Here is a 15,014-nt window from a genome sequence, read left to right as displayed (position 1 = left end):
TTTATGAGACCAGGTTAAACGATAGCATAAAAAGACGTATTTCCACGTGGTCGACGAGAAATATGTTAACTCGGAACCGATAAACGCACGGTCCAAAGACGTGGCAAGAACGCCACCCTAAGAGGCATCAAAGTCACCGAGCACGAGTTCGCCAGGACCGGACAGGCTGGTTGCCCGTTTCCAGCTAACGCGTCGAAGGCTAGACGACCTCCATTCGTGTCTCAGTTCGCACAACTCATCTCTAACGCGTTTCTTCTCGAGACATTAAAGTCACGAACGAACACGGAACGGAACAGAACGGCTAAAGAGGCCAGGCTCTCGTCTGGTCTGCTTCAGCCCTCAGCCAAGGGAACAGCGGATCTCCAACGTAGCTCGAGAGCAAGAGGAGAGTGAACTATGACAAAGACAAGGACGATGTTGGCAGAGGAGGATGCAGAAGGCGCAGAGAGGAAACGAAGGAAGATGGTAGAAGAAAGTTCTCGACGAGCCTGAGGCCTCGCAATTTTTCAGTGGGATTTATTAGAGCATCATTCTAAGGCTTTACGACCCACCTGGCCCGAGCGGTCGTCCCCTTCCACCGTGCCTCTTCCATCGTGCTCCATCTTCCTCGACAACTCTCGTTTCGCGTTCTCAGCCAGCCGTTTCGAGAGAGAAAGAGGATGAGGAAGGGTTCACGGCGCGGAGGGCAGCTCAGCTAATTATTTTATTCTCACGCCGGACCGTCAGAGTGCGCGTGCCTTTCATTAGACTTCCTCCGGCCATTCGACGCACCCTCCTCTCCGACAACGATCGTTTAGTGGATTACTTCGTTTCGGTGCATACGACACCCTTTCGATTGCCTTCGGCCGCCTCGATTTCCACCTCACAGATTCTTCAGACGATGCCGCTGCTTCTCCCTTTTCTCGCTCGCTATCGATCACCGTTTTTATACTTCTGAATTCTTTCATGGCGTTTATTTGCAAGATGGTATCTAAGGTAGGTATCTCCACATCCTTTTCAATCCTCCGATGACGTGTTCATTTCCGAGTTGCAGAACAAAGTAAGAGTTTGTCTGTCTTCCTTGAAAAACTAGACAATTCTACTTTCTCTTTGATCAAGAATTGCTCGTATGTATAGAAGAAACGCCTAGGACTCGATAACAGAAAAAACTAATAGGCAGATTCGTTACATTTTTTAATAAAATACATCTAAAGATATTAGCGTCATAATTATGTATAATAACTACGAAACGTTTCGATCGAATTTGAAACTAATATTTGATCGGTAAAAATAAATCTATACAGCGATGATCAATGAAAAAGGAATAGAGAAATTTGTAGTAATTTTTAAGAACGTCAAAATGTTTTATTAGATTCGTTTCTATCATAGTCCCGTGTAATTTTCAACCACAACGTAACTGTACCAAAGTTCATTGGCTGAGGGAGAAAGAACAACCGCAGATTGAGTAGGAAGAAAAAATAAGAAGCGTACTACGGTGGTCAAAGTGTATGCAAAGCTTCACCGCAGCTCAAACATATCGCCATACCGACGTTTACATTCGTCGTTAGTAAATCTTTGCAAGTAATTTTAAATCCTTTTACTTTGCCTCGCGCGAGTGAATAATTCCGTGGTTATTTGCTTAATAGCTGTCACATACTTATCGCTTAAATTGCAAATTATTTTCAGGTGAATATTAACTCGTTCTTTTCTTCAGTTTCTTCCGAGACAAGCTTTCTTCCTACGAATCGTGCAATAAATTAGTGATACGATACGAAGGTATTAAAGACGCAGATTTTTCTGCAGTTCTACGCAACTTCTTTGACATATTGTAATATCATTCTATTACATATTACTACATTCATTAGAGATTAGTAGATCCTTCACGAGAAAATAAGTCGATAATGCTCAAAATATCCACGTACGCGTGTTGCTTCGCTTTTTAGAAAAATAACTTTGAAAATCTATCTATCTAAAGTCTACGCTTAGACCGAAACATTTTTACGCAAGACGTTATATATTTCTTTTCATGAGTTTAGAGTCGCGTCATCGCCCAAGATCATTAGCGACTATTGACCGAATTAATTAGCGTTTGCGAGCAGAAAATTCTAATAATAATCTTGCAGATAGCTGGGATTGTCTTTGATGTTTCATTTTCTTCTTGCCTGGTTATATTTCTTACATTCCAGGATGATACGATTGATAGTTACGTATCACATATTTCACATAGTCTGTGAGCTTGGCGTTGACGGGAAACTATGGCGTTTTTCTTATTTATGAAACATATTGGATTCAATTTCTTACCAAAAAAAAAAAAGAAATAATATCTTTCTAGTATCATCCTAGACAAATGGTCCAGAGAAAGCGTGAACTCCTTCCCTAATTGAAAACCGAACGAGGGAGTCGTCAGTGTGAATAGCGATGGAAACATCGTACCGCGTTCCATCTTCAGTCTTCGACCGTAGGTCTCTTAAAAGCGTGGTCGTTCCTCGTTAGACTTCCAAATGGCCGAAATATCTTCCTGATTGCCTTATTGACCGGATGAATGAGTCCTTTGCATAACTTTGGAACTGGGACACCGTCAGAAGTCGACCACCCGGTATTTAGCCGTCGTTTGAAAAAAGAGCTGTTTCTCAATGTTTCTGGGACGCGAGGACGCAGCCAGAAATTATGCAAAATCCCCTGTTTGCTGTGCTTCGCGCATTGTCCGCGCGCTCTCGTAAATTATTGGTATCTTGTCTTTCGAAAAACGCGTAACCACGAACAGGTATTCACCGGTACGCGCCGTCGAGAATAGGAAGATTCATAGGCAGCTGTTTTGAAGCTCCTTAGAACGAACGAGACAACGATCGGGATAAGATTTTGAGTATAGACTCGAGCCTTTTTATTTGCTCGATTTTTTCAACGTGCCTGTCGTGAAAGACTTTTCTCGTTATTTGTTTAAGAATAACGTGGAATTTCGAAAGTCGAAATAGTCGTTATGCTAATAACAAGTAAATGGTTATATTTGAGAGAATATCGTAGAAACGTATTAGAATTAATTAACTTTTGAAATTCTTCGTCCAAGGTACTCGTAAGTACCTGCACAGTTACTTTACTCGACAAATTTTGTTACTTATAACTCGTATAAAATGCAACATCCCAGGTGCGTTTTGTTCAGTACAAAGTTAATTGCCCCGGTATTCTCGTTTTCTGCTTTATGTTTTATGTCATTCGAGAATTTACAGAAATTCGCAAATTTATAGGAATTTGTCGATTGACGTTTCCTTCAAGATCACACACACACACACACACACATACACAGTATTTACGAAGAAGTCCTCGACAATTCCCAAGAACGAAGCTCTTGCGCGCATATGCCAGCTCGATTCCGTTCCCAAAAAGGCGTTTTTAGAGGAGAAACGGTCGTAAGCTATAATCCGTGGCGTCACATAATTTACATAAAATTAGCCGATAAGTTCTCGCTAGCAAGGTGGCCGTATCCCAGACGCGCCGGCACCTTTGAAGGAATTAGTCTTATTGGGCACAAAATTGGAACAGAGGACCCCCTGACCTCGTGCACGGGGCGTATGGCCCATAAGGCCCCATAAGCTCCACCACCAAGCCATAACGCTCGACCGGACCTTGCGTTGCGTATAACGAGCTGAATTATGTTCGCAACACCGCTTGCTTCTGCAACATTTTCACGTTGCATAGTTCGCGACTATGCATCGCCAATAAGCCCCCACACGTAGGCCGTGCTTCCCCTTTTTCACCTTTGTCCCGAGTCTTCGCTTTTCTCTCCGCTTCTTTTCTTTGTTCCCTCTCTGTGTTTTTATCACTCGAGAATATCCAAAACAATTTCCAACGATCGCTGGTTATCGTAACATTAACGTATCGCGATATTCTCCAAATATTATTCAATATAGATATTGATATTAATTATAAAATCATTATTAAAATTCATATTAATGTAAAGTTAATATTAAATATAAAATTACTATTGTTTAATCATTTTCCTGGTTCTAACTATCTGTTTGAGACAAGTAAACGTACTTAACCCCTTAACCTACATCTACGGGCATAGCCCGTAGTAGATGATCGGACCAAACGTAAATTCTCGAACGTAAATCGTAGGTTAAGGGGATAATGTAAAGATATGCTACAATAGATCGAAACACGGCGAATTTAATAAATCGTAGCATGATAAATATAGTTCAGAAACGTTAAATGCGATGTGATACTTGTGCTACTAGGTTTTCGAAAATACTCCGAACGGCTGAAAAATATTCCTAACATTTGATTTTAACGTTATTTGTCAATGAATGGATACGCGCAAGAAGACCATACATAGCTTACTCTTTGTGATCGGAGAATATGTAGAAACGAGAGTGCTTTACGCGACACCTTTTGCAATAATATAAGCAGACATGCGACCGTGGTGGTGAAGGTCGAAACGGTGTTCAAAGTGACTCGTTCCTCTCGCGGTAGCCATGTCCCGAACGTAAATTCGCGATACTCGATACGTATTGGAGCTGCGTGGAGTAAGATATGTGACGACCCTTGGCATCATGCGCATTCTCTATTTGCAAGATGGATTCTTCGGTCGTTCGGGCGAAACCACCCGCGAACACCACAAGTCTTTCAAGATTAACGTTTGATTGCCTTTCCCTTCGACGATAGAAATATGAGTTATATGTCAGGCGGAGAAATGGTGACGTCACATTCGCGAATTCCTCGTATAAAAATAGAATAATCTTTTGGATTTACGCGACACTTTTGCCTCGGTGCTATGTTCCGTTGGTTCGTTCCTTTCTCCATGAAACTATCGTCCCCTCGTTAAAACCTCATCACTCTTTTGTTATTTATTTTCTTAATTCGTATTTGACGTTCTATAACAGATCTCAAGAAGAACATGTTCAGAGAAAGGGGATATTCTGTTATTTCTTATTATCTTATTATTATTAGGAATTAGGATAATGCAAATTATTACGCGACCAATTTGTCTAGATTTTGTCATTTGCCAAATACGTCCAAACGCTGGCTTAGATATTCGCTTTTGATTCAACGAGTTCAACTATTTTTGCCAATGGATCGATAGTGAAATACGCGGATGAGACGATATCTAGAAATAATTCCCACGTTGCAAGTTATAATTTATAAGAGAATACATTAATTACATCGAGAAAATCGATAGGAATAAATAATTCTTAATATCTTATCCACGAGGTAAAGACCTGAAACATTTACGTGAGAATCGAATAAATTTCATTTCACGTTCCCATATTATTTAGTAGCTTGAAATAAAAAAAAGGGAAACATTAAAAAATTTATTTTGCTAATTAAAGTTTTTCCCATCTGAGACGAAGATAGGCTTTGCATGGTTGGACGACGTTAAATTATCATTCTAGTGTTACCAACAACGAAGTTCTGTTCAATTGGCAAACGACGTATGCGCGAGCGAGCAGCGACCAAAGCGAGAGGCGCAAAAGGTTGTAAAAAGAGTTAGAAAAGGAAACGGTAATCCGGCATATCGGCGTACACGCGTGGCTATAAAGGTACTTCGGTAATGGACTCCAGCCGGCCGACAAAGGGTTTTATTTAAATAACTCGAGGCAGGCGAAACGGCCTATTCGAAAATCCGGGGACGCGCGAGTAATATTGCACCCTCTTATTATTGCTCTTGTCGTCAGGGACTTGTCGTAATGGTTCGACGAAGTTACGTTCGTGCGTATATCGACACACACTTCCTTCGTTACCATATGATTTTTTAGTACGTCTATTACATTTAGCTACTCACCGTTGTTAACACCGTGTCGGACGTTAAATATTGAAATATTACGCTTTATCCATAACCAGAGATCTAAACAATTGGAATTAGAGTCGCGATTGAAACCAACCTTCGTTAGAAATATAGTTCGTCCTTGTTAAATCGAAAATACGATGCATATCATATATAGGGTAGATATGATACGATATTATAAGACGAGGAGCTGATACCAGAACGATTAAAGCGGTGAAAATAATTTGTAACTTTTCATAGGATTTTGTAAATATTTGTGAATATTTTTCACGTGTCTTCGATTTCTATCTTTTTGTCAGTTTCGGGAAATCTTATCCGACTTGTAATTCGGAAATTAAGGAATGTGAATGAGAACGTGTTATAAAGAACACGTTGAAAAGTGTAGCTGAATACATATAGATATATTTCTAAGGTTGTTCGTTGCGAAGATCGGCGGCTCGAAGCCAGCAGCCGCTAAACGGTCGCATTAAAAATTCTAATGGTGCCGTACACGCATCACGCGTTTCTCACCTGGTTTAACATAACAACGAGGCTAGTTCTCGTGGTCGTTGTGCCGCAGGACAGCGAAGAAATCCCTCCGTTCTCCTATTTTCGTCCAACGAGCACGGTCATGGAAACAATGTGTGTTGGAAATCGGTGTGGCCCTCGCCACAGGCGTCTTTGACAAGCAGACTGATGTCGGCGTATCACTCATCAAGATTTATCGAGACTTAGACTAATTGCCGCTTTTAATAGAAATTCGTGCGGCCTTACAGAGGGTCTACTTAGCGGTTCGACCCTTCCACGATGCCTTTCTTAGTTTTCTTTTTCCTTCGTCTTTCTTTTTTCTTCCTTTTTTTCTTTTCACCGTGTTCCAAGTCAAACCGACCGATGATGGTGAGAAAAAAGCTGATTCAACGAACGATTATCACGGATAACGCGGGGGGAATTACGTGAAAAATTGGCCGGCGCATCATTTAAGAACGATGCTTCTTGTTTAGCGGCACTCCGAGCTCTATTCTAACATTTCATCTCGCTTCTTGGTCGGTCGTTATCCACCGCGAATTCTCTCACTCTCGCAACATAATGTAATAATATATAATATGTAGCGTAAATGCAACATCATGGAAAAATGTAAATAAAGTAATTTATGTATCGGTTTGTCAAGGTACGAGAGGCTTACGTATGAAAGTAATAAGTTCTTTCTAATCGAAGTCATTACACGCAAAAGGTACAATCATTGCACGAGGGAAGAGACACAGACAGAGATTTTAGAGATTTAAAAAAATGACATTAGATATCGTTGATCGTAATATGCAAGAAATGCTACGATGGTTTCAAAATTTATAGAATTGTAGTACAGATACCTTTTCATTGCCACATATATTTCAAAAATAGAGTTCGATCATGTAAATTGACTAAAAAAAATTGCAAATAAATTAGTGAGCTAAGAAATACGTGCTCAGTGTGTTTAATAGATGATATTTGACAGATTTCTCAGTACGATAATCGCGTAAGATATTTTCAAGAAATTAATTTTTTTCTGTGTAAACTTAATTTAACGATCATTAACAAAGTCCATTAACTCCAATGAAAACGTTACTTTCTAATGATCAACCTTGAAGACGTTATAACCCAGTATACAGCCTTCGACTTGTGTTTGAGATTTCATAATAAGCACAATAAGTCTTTTCATAAGGTTCACGAGACTTACTTTTCCTTTTAATCTTTACCTTTTTGTTCGTATTTTACAGAATGGAAAGAAACTTATGTTACAGTTCATTGAAAAATAATGTGGAGATTTAAAAGTTACCACTTTCCTAAACGATATAGCAGTCCTGTTTTGTCGAATTAATTGACCAATTATATTTGGCCACAGTCCTCGTCGTACATCCAAATTTCACAGTTCGAACAATCCTCTATGAATAATTCCATAGAATCGTTCGATATTATTGAATTATGATGTACATACATACATACCATATAAATACTTTTCCGACTTCTTCATTTCATCAGATTTGATCTATCGCTCGTAAATGTCCGAACGCTTTAGTCGATTTGTAACGATAACACATAACGTTTGATGTATAAGAGAAAAAATAGAGCGAAACGACCTGTGGCAATTAATAACGCTACATAGTTGCGAAATATGTTATGTTTATGTATCTCCGCGAGGGAAAACACGCGAGAGGGATAGACCTCGCGCAACTTCGAGTCACAGCTCCTTTCAGAAGATCGTAAGGATCAGTTGCCAAATTTTACCATCCACAAATTGGAGAAGATTAAATTAGATTAATTAAAGATTAATTAAGATAAGACGTCGGATAACCAGCAATAAACCACTCGATATCGCTAACAGGAGCAAAACTCTAACACCCTGATCGCGTGAGACATCGAGAACCAAGACAAATCGACGAGTCCGTAGACAAACCTCGTATACTCTACGTGTAAATAAAAACCAATTTCCACCTTGTATCATCCACAAACGAGACTCAGCACCTTAAACGATACTCAACGACCAGTTCTAAATCCCAACACCACCAAGAGAAACGAAATTCTACTACTCCCAAGAACGCACGTGACAAATCAACAACAGAGCATCGATCCAGCAAATCCTTAAAGTAAAAAACAAACAGTCCGTAATGCAGATAGTATCAGGATCGCAGGTCCATCAGCAGGATAAACTGGTCTATCCATTTCGATACCTGTGCCATTTAACGCGAGGAAAAAGCTGTCCATTGTGAAATTATCGAAACCGTAGACGATGCATCGGATGCGAGAAAGAGGTGTTGCGAACTCTTATTAGTTCCGCGTAGTTTCCACGCTACGTAGACAAAACGAGACCCGATATTTCCAGTGTCGGGGGCGCTCTAGTATTGTCTAGGAATCGGTAAATTCGGCGTGAACTGCGGCCAAGTGCCGGTAGTCGAAGAACGGAAGGATCTATGCCTCTTATTTGCGCTAGTAGGAGAAAGTCCTTACATCGATCAGAGACTGCAAGGTCACGCGGGACCAAAGAGTGGAGCAAACCTACCGATTTCGTTGGATCGATAGTCCGTTTTCCAGCGTTCTCTATTGTCACCGCTGACAAGCTTCCTTACAGCCTCTTGTACTACCTTCCTGTAGCTTCTTCGTGTTCGAGACGCTCCCTTTCAACCGAGAAACGAAATTGTCCAGTCATTTTTATTCCTACCGTGGCGTGGGTCCTCCTTTTTGCTATTTACGAAACGTGTGCGGTCCTCCGACCGGTCATTTTTGATATTTCTCTAGCTAGTCAGAACGGTTGTTTTGAAATGATCATGTATAGATGACGAGGCGGATCTCGGACATTGACGAGAAGTATCTTTGATAAGAAGTCGTAAGGATACATCACGGTAATAATTGCGAACAAAATTTCTCAGGGTCTCCCTGCGACACATCTTACGCTCTCAAAGGGACTGCACATTATCCATTTCCATAAAACAATTATCACGAGTCATCATGGTAACTGCATCGTAAATCTCGAGAAAGTTCGGTGTCGGACGACAACTACGATGTTTCACGAGCATTTACGTACAAAATGTCCTTCGGTTGATACAACGCCGCCCTAAAAGACGAGGACATTACGTGCATTTGCTCATTGCGCAGGACCTCCCGCCGTCCGTCCGTTTCGCTACCGTACGGAAAGATTTACAGACAAGGCGACCTTACTCGCAAGAAAAGACCTTCATAAAAATTTATAGCAGTCCATCATGCGTTCATTATGATTTTACTTGCAGACAGTGGAGGCCGTAAATATTCGCTGTTTTCAGACATCCGGAACTCCTTAGAACGCAATCGAACACAACGAGGTCCAAATTGAAATTCGTCCGCCGATACCTACGGCTTTTATTCGAAGATACACGAATGCTACGGTATCATCTCCTGTGAATACCGTGGACAATTGGAAAAATAGAGGTTCTTTTGGACAGAGATTTCAAACAGAGATTTGGCAAGTTGGAGAAATGACTCGTTCGAGTGGATCGGAATATCGCGTTTGAAAAAGAAGTAGAACTTTCTCTGCCTTAAAATATGGATAACTTCGAGACTTTAATCATTGATGAATTGCTCGTTTTCAATCTTGGTACAGCTCTCACCTTTTAGGAAATTATTAGTGACGAACTCTGTGATAGACTCAATGTAAAAATTCGAAGAGTCACGCGACTGCAAATTGGCATTTCGTTGATGGAATATATGTCCCATAACCGCTGAATGAAATATCGATTTGGAAGAAGCTTCAGACGAAGCCTTGGCTACTGCGATTAAATTAAAATAACGCTAGTATCTGCATATACGGTAGCTGTTCCTCCTTTTATTTATTTCAAAGTAGCACCTACATACCTGTATAATGGCAAAGTTGAAAGCCAATAGCAAAAATCTACTTTTAAAATGAATCGTGTCATTCGCATATTAACTGTACGTAGCTATAGACGTAATAAGCAAATAACGGAGGAGGAAATTTATGTCCAATCTTGTTAAATGTTAAAATACAATCTCGTAATTCCAAGCTTACATTCTATCAAACTCCTTCTCTCCTCCCCCCACTCCCCCCCTCTCTCTCTCTCTCTCTGCAGATAATCAAGCACCCTAAAACCACATTCAAACGCACCCTAAAGTCTGCCCAAGTAAATCACCAACATATTTCATTGCATCAACTACTACTTATCTACACCTCTTCGTTCGCGATGCCCATTCAGAATACCAATATCGCTCCCTGTAGAAGCGGACCACCTCTGTACCACGAAAACGCTATCAACTGCCCGTGGAGCTTGGAAAAGGAGAAAAAAGTAAACCCCTGGTGAACATCCAGTGAACGTCGAAGAGCGGCTCCGTAGGCGTTTCCGCTTCAAAGAACGCCCACTGGAAAGCGGCGGTTTGCCAACCAAGTAACAGGGCGTAAACCATCTGGATAGGACCCCACTGGAACCCCGTTAGTCCCAACGAGTCGACAGTCCCCCTTTTTCCGGAGCAGTCGTGGCGAAAAGAGAAAGAGACAGCCATCCATTGCTCTCGCAGAGCCAGTTGGAGGGACACGAGGGGACCAGCGGCCCAACTGACACGTTATTGCAGCGGTACCCCTTGCAACGAGAGCCACGCGTGCTACCTGCTTGTTCCTTTTCTTCCTTGGCGTGCTGCTCCGCCACGATTCACCCTATCAAGCCAGTTTTTCCATCCATTTTCCTTCCATTCTTATTTTCCTTCCTTTCTTCCCAGTCGTCGGCGTCTCGTCTGGCGCTTGCCAGCTTCGTTCCCCCTTTCATCTTGGCGCGCGTGCCCTGCCCCCATCGCCCCGAGACGCCGATGTGCCCCGTCTGTCCTTGTCGTTCTCTACCTCCGCCGTTTTCGTTCAAGCAGTCGTTTTGTCCAAGCAGTCGTTTTGCCTCGGGCCAACGGTGCCGGCCGCGTGCTTCTGCCTGTCTGCTAACCGTATAGTTTCGCGTTTAGTGAAAACGGACAGTCGTGTGGTCCACCGTGAGATCGGAAACAAGTGGGTGACGCCAGTAACCAAGACGTGCGACAGACCTGGAGGGCTGCGAGGAATTCCTACGTTGGTGGAAGGATGGACGTTACCAGCGGAATGAGACCCATCTTCGGAGGATACCCGTTTCAAGGTTAGTACCGTTGCGCCAGTCCTTCCGAAGTCTTTCTTTCCATCGATCCACTTCATTTTTTATCAGCTTCTCGGTTACATTACTCAAATAGACGATTAAGTCTCAAGAGATAAATTACGTCCGTTCATTGGTTACAAGAAGACGACAGAAACGATAGAAAATTCTAGGATTAATTTAGATATAACGTTTGCAACGTTGTCACTTTCACCTAGCTTTCCATCTGTGGGTCGATCAATGTGGCTTTGTGTATCAGATAATGTGAGCTTTAGTGAAATGTCTCTTAAATATCGCAAGAGGTTTCACGTTGTTTTTATGGAACAAGACAGGTTGTAATTGACGACAGACCGAATGGAATTGAATTTAGCGTTTGCGACGAATAAAATTGAAATTTGCATGACACATGGTATCGTCTCGTCAGGAACTGACAAATACCTTGAATTTCCATCGAATGTTCCTTAGTAGTATGTTTAGAATCATTTTATTATCGTCGCTTTTTCTGCTTTCCTATCCATAGACTTGATCAATGTGGCTTCCTGTGTAAAATTGGACAATTTGAGCGTGTTTCGTTTGAATATTCCTTAAGGATCGTAGCAAATTTCGGGGTTTTTTTGCCATAAGGAAGATCGTATTAGACACGAGGCTAAATGGAATTCGAACTTCGTTGTTTGGATTCCACGTGGTATTGTTTCGTCGGGAGCCGATGGATACCTTGAATTTTCACCGAGTGTTCCTTGAACGAATATTCGTAATTATTTCTTGAAACAGGGGAGTTGAATAGAATTGGAAATTAACGTATGTGTATGTGAAACTTTAATATCACGTGGTTGATATCTTCGAGGAAATGGAACCTTCAATCATCCTTTAGTGTTTTCCCAAGAATAGACGTAATATTATGTTTCATAAAATATTATGTTTTTTTTTCTTTGCTATAACATAAATTGAAGTTTGACGAATGTAATTAATAGAGTTGGATTAATAGAGTCGAATGTCACGTGTTATATCTTTTTCTAAAGGACCGATAAAAATTGTAAACTCTCACTGTAATACGCTATAATCGTTGAAATATCGATAAATGTCATAGTAGACCCTTTCTTTCAATATATGTTCTTAGAAAAAAAAAATTGCACGTAGAATTTGATGGTTAATTAGCATTTGCGTCGTATATACATTTTTTTATTATCCCTCGTATGAAAATCTCGAAAGAAACAGCCATTCGTCTGTATAATATAAATGCCTGTAAGATTCAAGAAATGATCGATCTTGCAACGTGACACGGAAAAATTTATAGAGTTTAAAAATCATTCGTTGCCTGACAACTGTTTATTAGTCAGCGTATAGCTACTTACCTATACTACTTACCACTAGCTACTTACCACTTTTTACGATCCTGTTAAATCAAGACGTCTGAATGGTAAAAGAGCAATAAAGGTAATTGGAAGAATTTAGGTAGAAAATCCGGAATGTCCTCCTTACAAAACACAGCCTAAACGAATTGTTTTTAAAGTTGTTTCTTTTTCCGTGCTATAAATCACGCAAAAATTCCTATATCATGGAAATCTAATTTTGGTTTTTTTTTTTTTAAAGTAATTAAAAAGGAAATATGATCGTAACCGTGTGTATAAAGATTAATTTGGATGGCCAAAGTTCCACTACACGTATTGTTAAATTTGCCGAGCAAATATTAGGTCATCCTATAAGTTCGTTCCGTTACTTTATTCGTAGAAATACGTTGTTGTTTATTTATACGTACGGTTATTGATCGTTTCTCGTATAGATTTGTCAAGAGAAAATATTTGTTCTTTGATATAAACAGATGGGGAAAAATCAGAATACCTGTTTCGACAGTGAAAAAGGTGAAAGGAATTTATGTGACATTTGCATGACACGTGCAACAATATATATAAAGAGTAGGCCTAGTCACGCGTAACTTCTTTTATTCAATCAGAGAACGTACAAGATACTTTCGGATCATTATGCAGTCGTAATTCTGATAAATTCATTCTGCCTGTTGTAGTTACGCGAACAGATCGCAACTTGATGTGGCTACAATGATTGCCTTACCCTGGTTGCTTGATAAATATTCAATATTCGATCTCGCTGAACTCTTAATTAGCATTTGTATTATATCATTACAGGAAGACGTCACGAGATAGAATTTTAATTAATCGTATCATTAGAATTCTTATCCCATAGCCGCTGTGTAATACGCACGTCGAAAATATTAAATACACTAATTAAGTTTCGAAGAATATTTTATCGCGATTAAAGAACGCGAGAAATCAAGCCTGTCGTTTGAAAAGATTTGAGAATATTTCTGGTTACAGGAGCAGTTCGAAAATCAACGCGTAAATACGAAGAATAATAGGATTTATATTTCGAGTGGCAAAGATAGCGAAAATTTTTAACAGAAATTATCCGTCTACGTTTTAATCATCGATGATATTTTCTAATTCTACTTAAATTATAAAAATGAATATTTAAATTACGAGTCCATTGAAATCACGATGAAAACTTAAATTCTGAAGCTAATTGAAAGATTCCACGCCTCCCGCCGTTCCAAACCATCCATCACGATTTAAAACCGCTACTACCGAAACATCATTTATTCTTCGAATGAACCACATCACCGACACTCGCGTAATTGACATGCAAGTCTTCTGCTCTAGGAACTGACCGATTTCCCAACAACACTGACTCCGTACCAACAATATTTTACCAGCAGTCTTTTTCACCGCTCGTACATATACGAATAGAATAAACTCGCCAGCGTCGGGTATTAGAAAACCATCTTTTGCGCAATCTCTTGCACAAGCTGCCAACTTTCATACCGTGACATAAGACACAAGAGACACACAGAAGAGCACCATTATCTGCTTCCTTTTTCCACAACTTCCTCATCTTTTGTCTCTCCCTGATCTTTATACAGCCATTGTTTCACTAAGATTTTCTCTTGTTTTTTGTTACATACCGGTGCATATTAAATTACGTTCCCTTAAATAATTTCTTCAGAACATCGTATATTCCTTTATAATGTTACATATTCGTTGGAAATAAATTTTATATAATTCCTCGCGGATATGTAGAGACGTTACCAGAAAGAAGAAGAAATCTCTTTACTAATTTTGCGAAAATATGTAGAAAATACTAAACTAAGATATCTATTCTTATAGTGTATATAAGTATAGTCTTCATATAGTATTCTCTTATAGAGATGTTTATAGATTTATATTAAAAGCTGCTTCCCGGAGAAATCTTGTATTTTTGTATCTCTCGCGAGAGACCAAACGTGGGCTAATTTTCAGAAGAGGAAGAGGAAGAGAAGGAAGTTTGCATAACTCAAACTATCTGTCAAACGTATAACGTTATACTTGGATGCTTTAGTTTTTTAATAATCACGATCAAACCTGTCAGAGAATTGTAACATCGTATCTTGTAAAATTTCTTACAAAGACCATTTTGAGTTTTGGTCAAAAATACGCTCTTCGAAAACGATGACAGAATATCCCTCTCGTTTAATTAACTCAAACAACCTAACGTGTACCTAAATTTGAATATTCAGAGAACCAACGCGGAGATACTTTTCACATGTTCGATAAAATCGCATTTACGTACCAATATTTCCGTACGATAATCCACTTATCAAGTTT

This window comes from Bombus terrestris, chromosome 14, assembly GCF_910591885.1.
Source record: "Bombus terrestris chromosome 14, iyBomTerr1.2, whole genome shotgun sequence".
In the NCBI taxonomy this organism is placed as follows: Eukaryota; Metazoa; Arthropoda; class Insecta; order Hymenoptera; family Apidae; genus Bombus; species Bombus terrestris.
The sequence above is the reverse complement of the archived record's forward strand: the minus strand, read 5'-3'. Positions refer to the sequence as shown.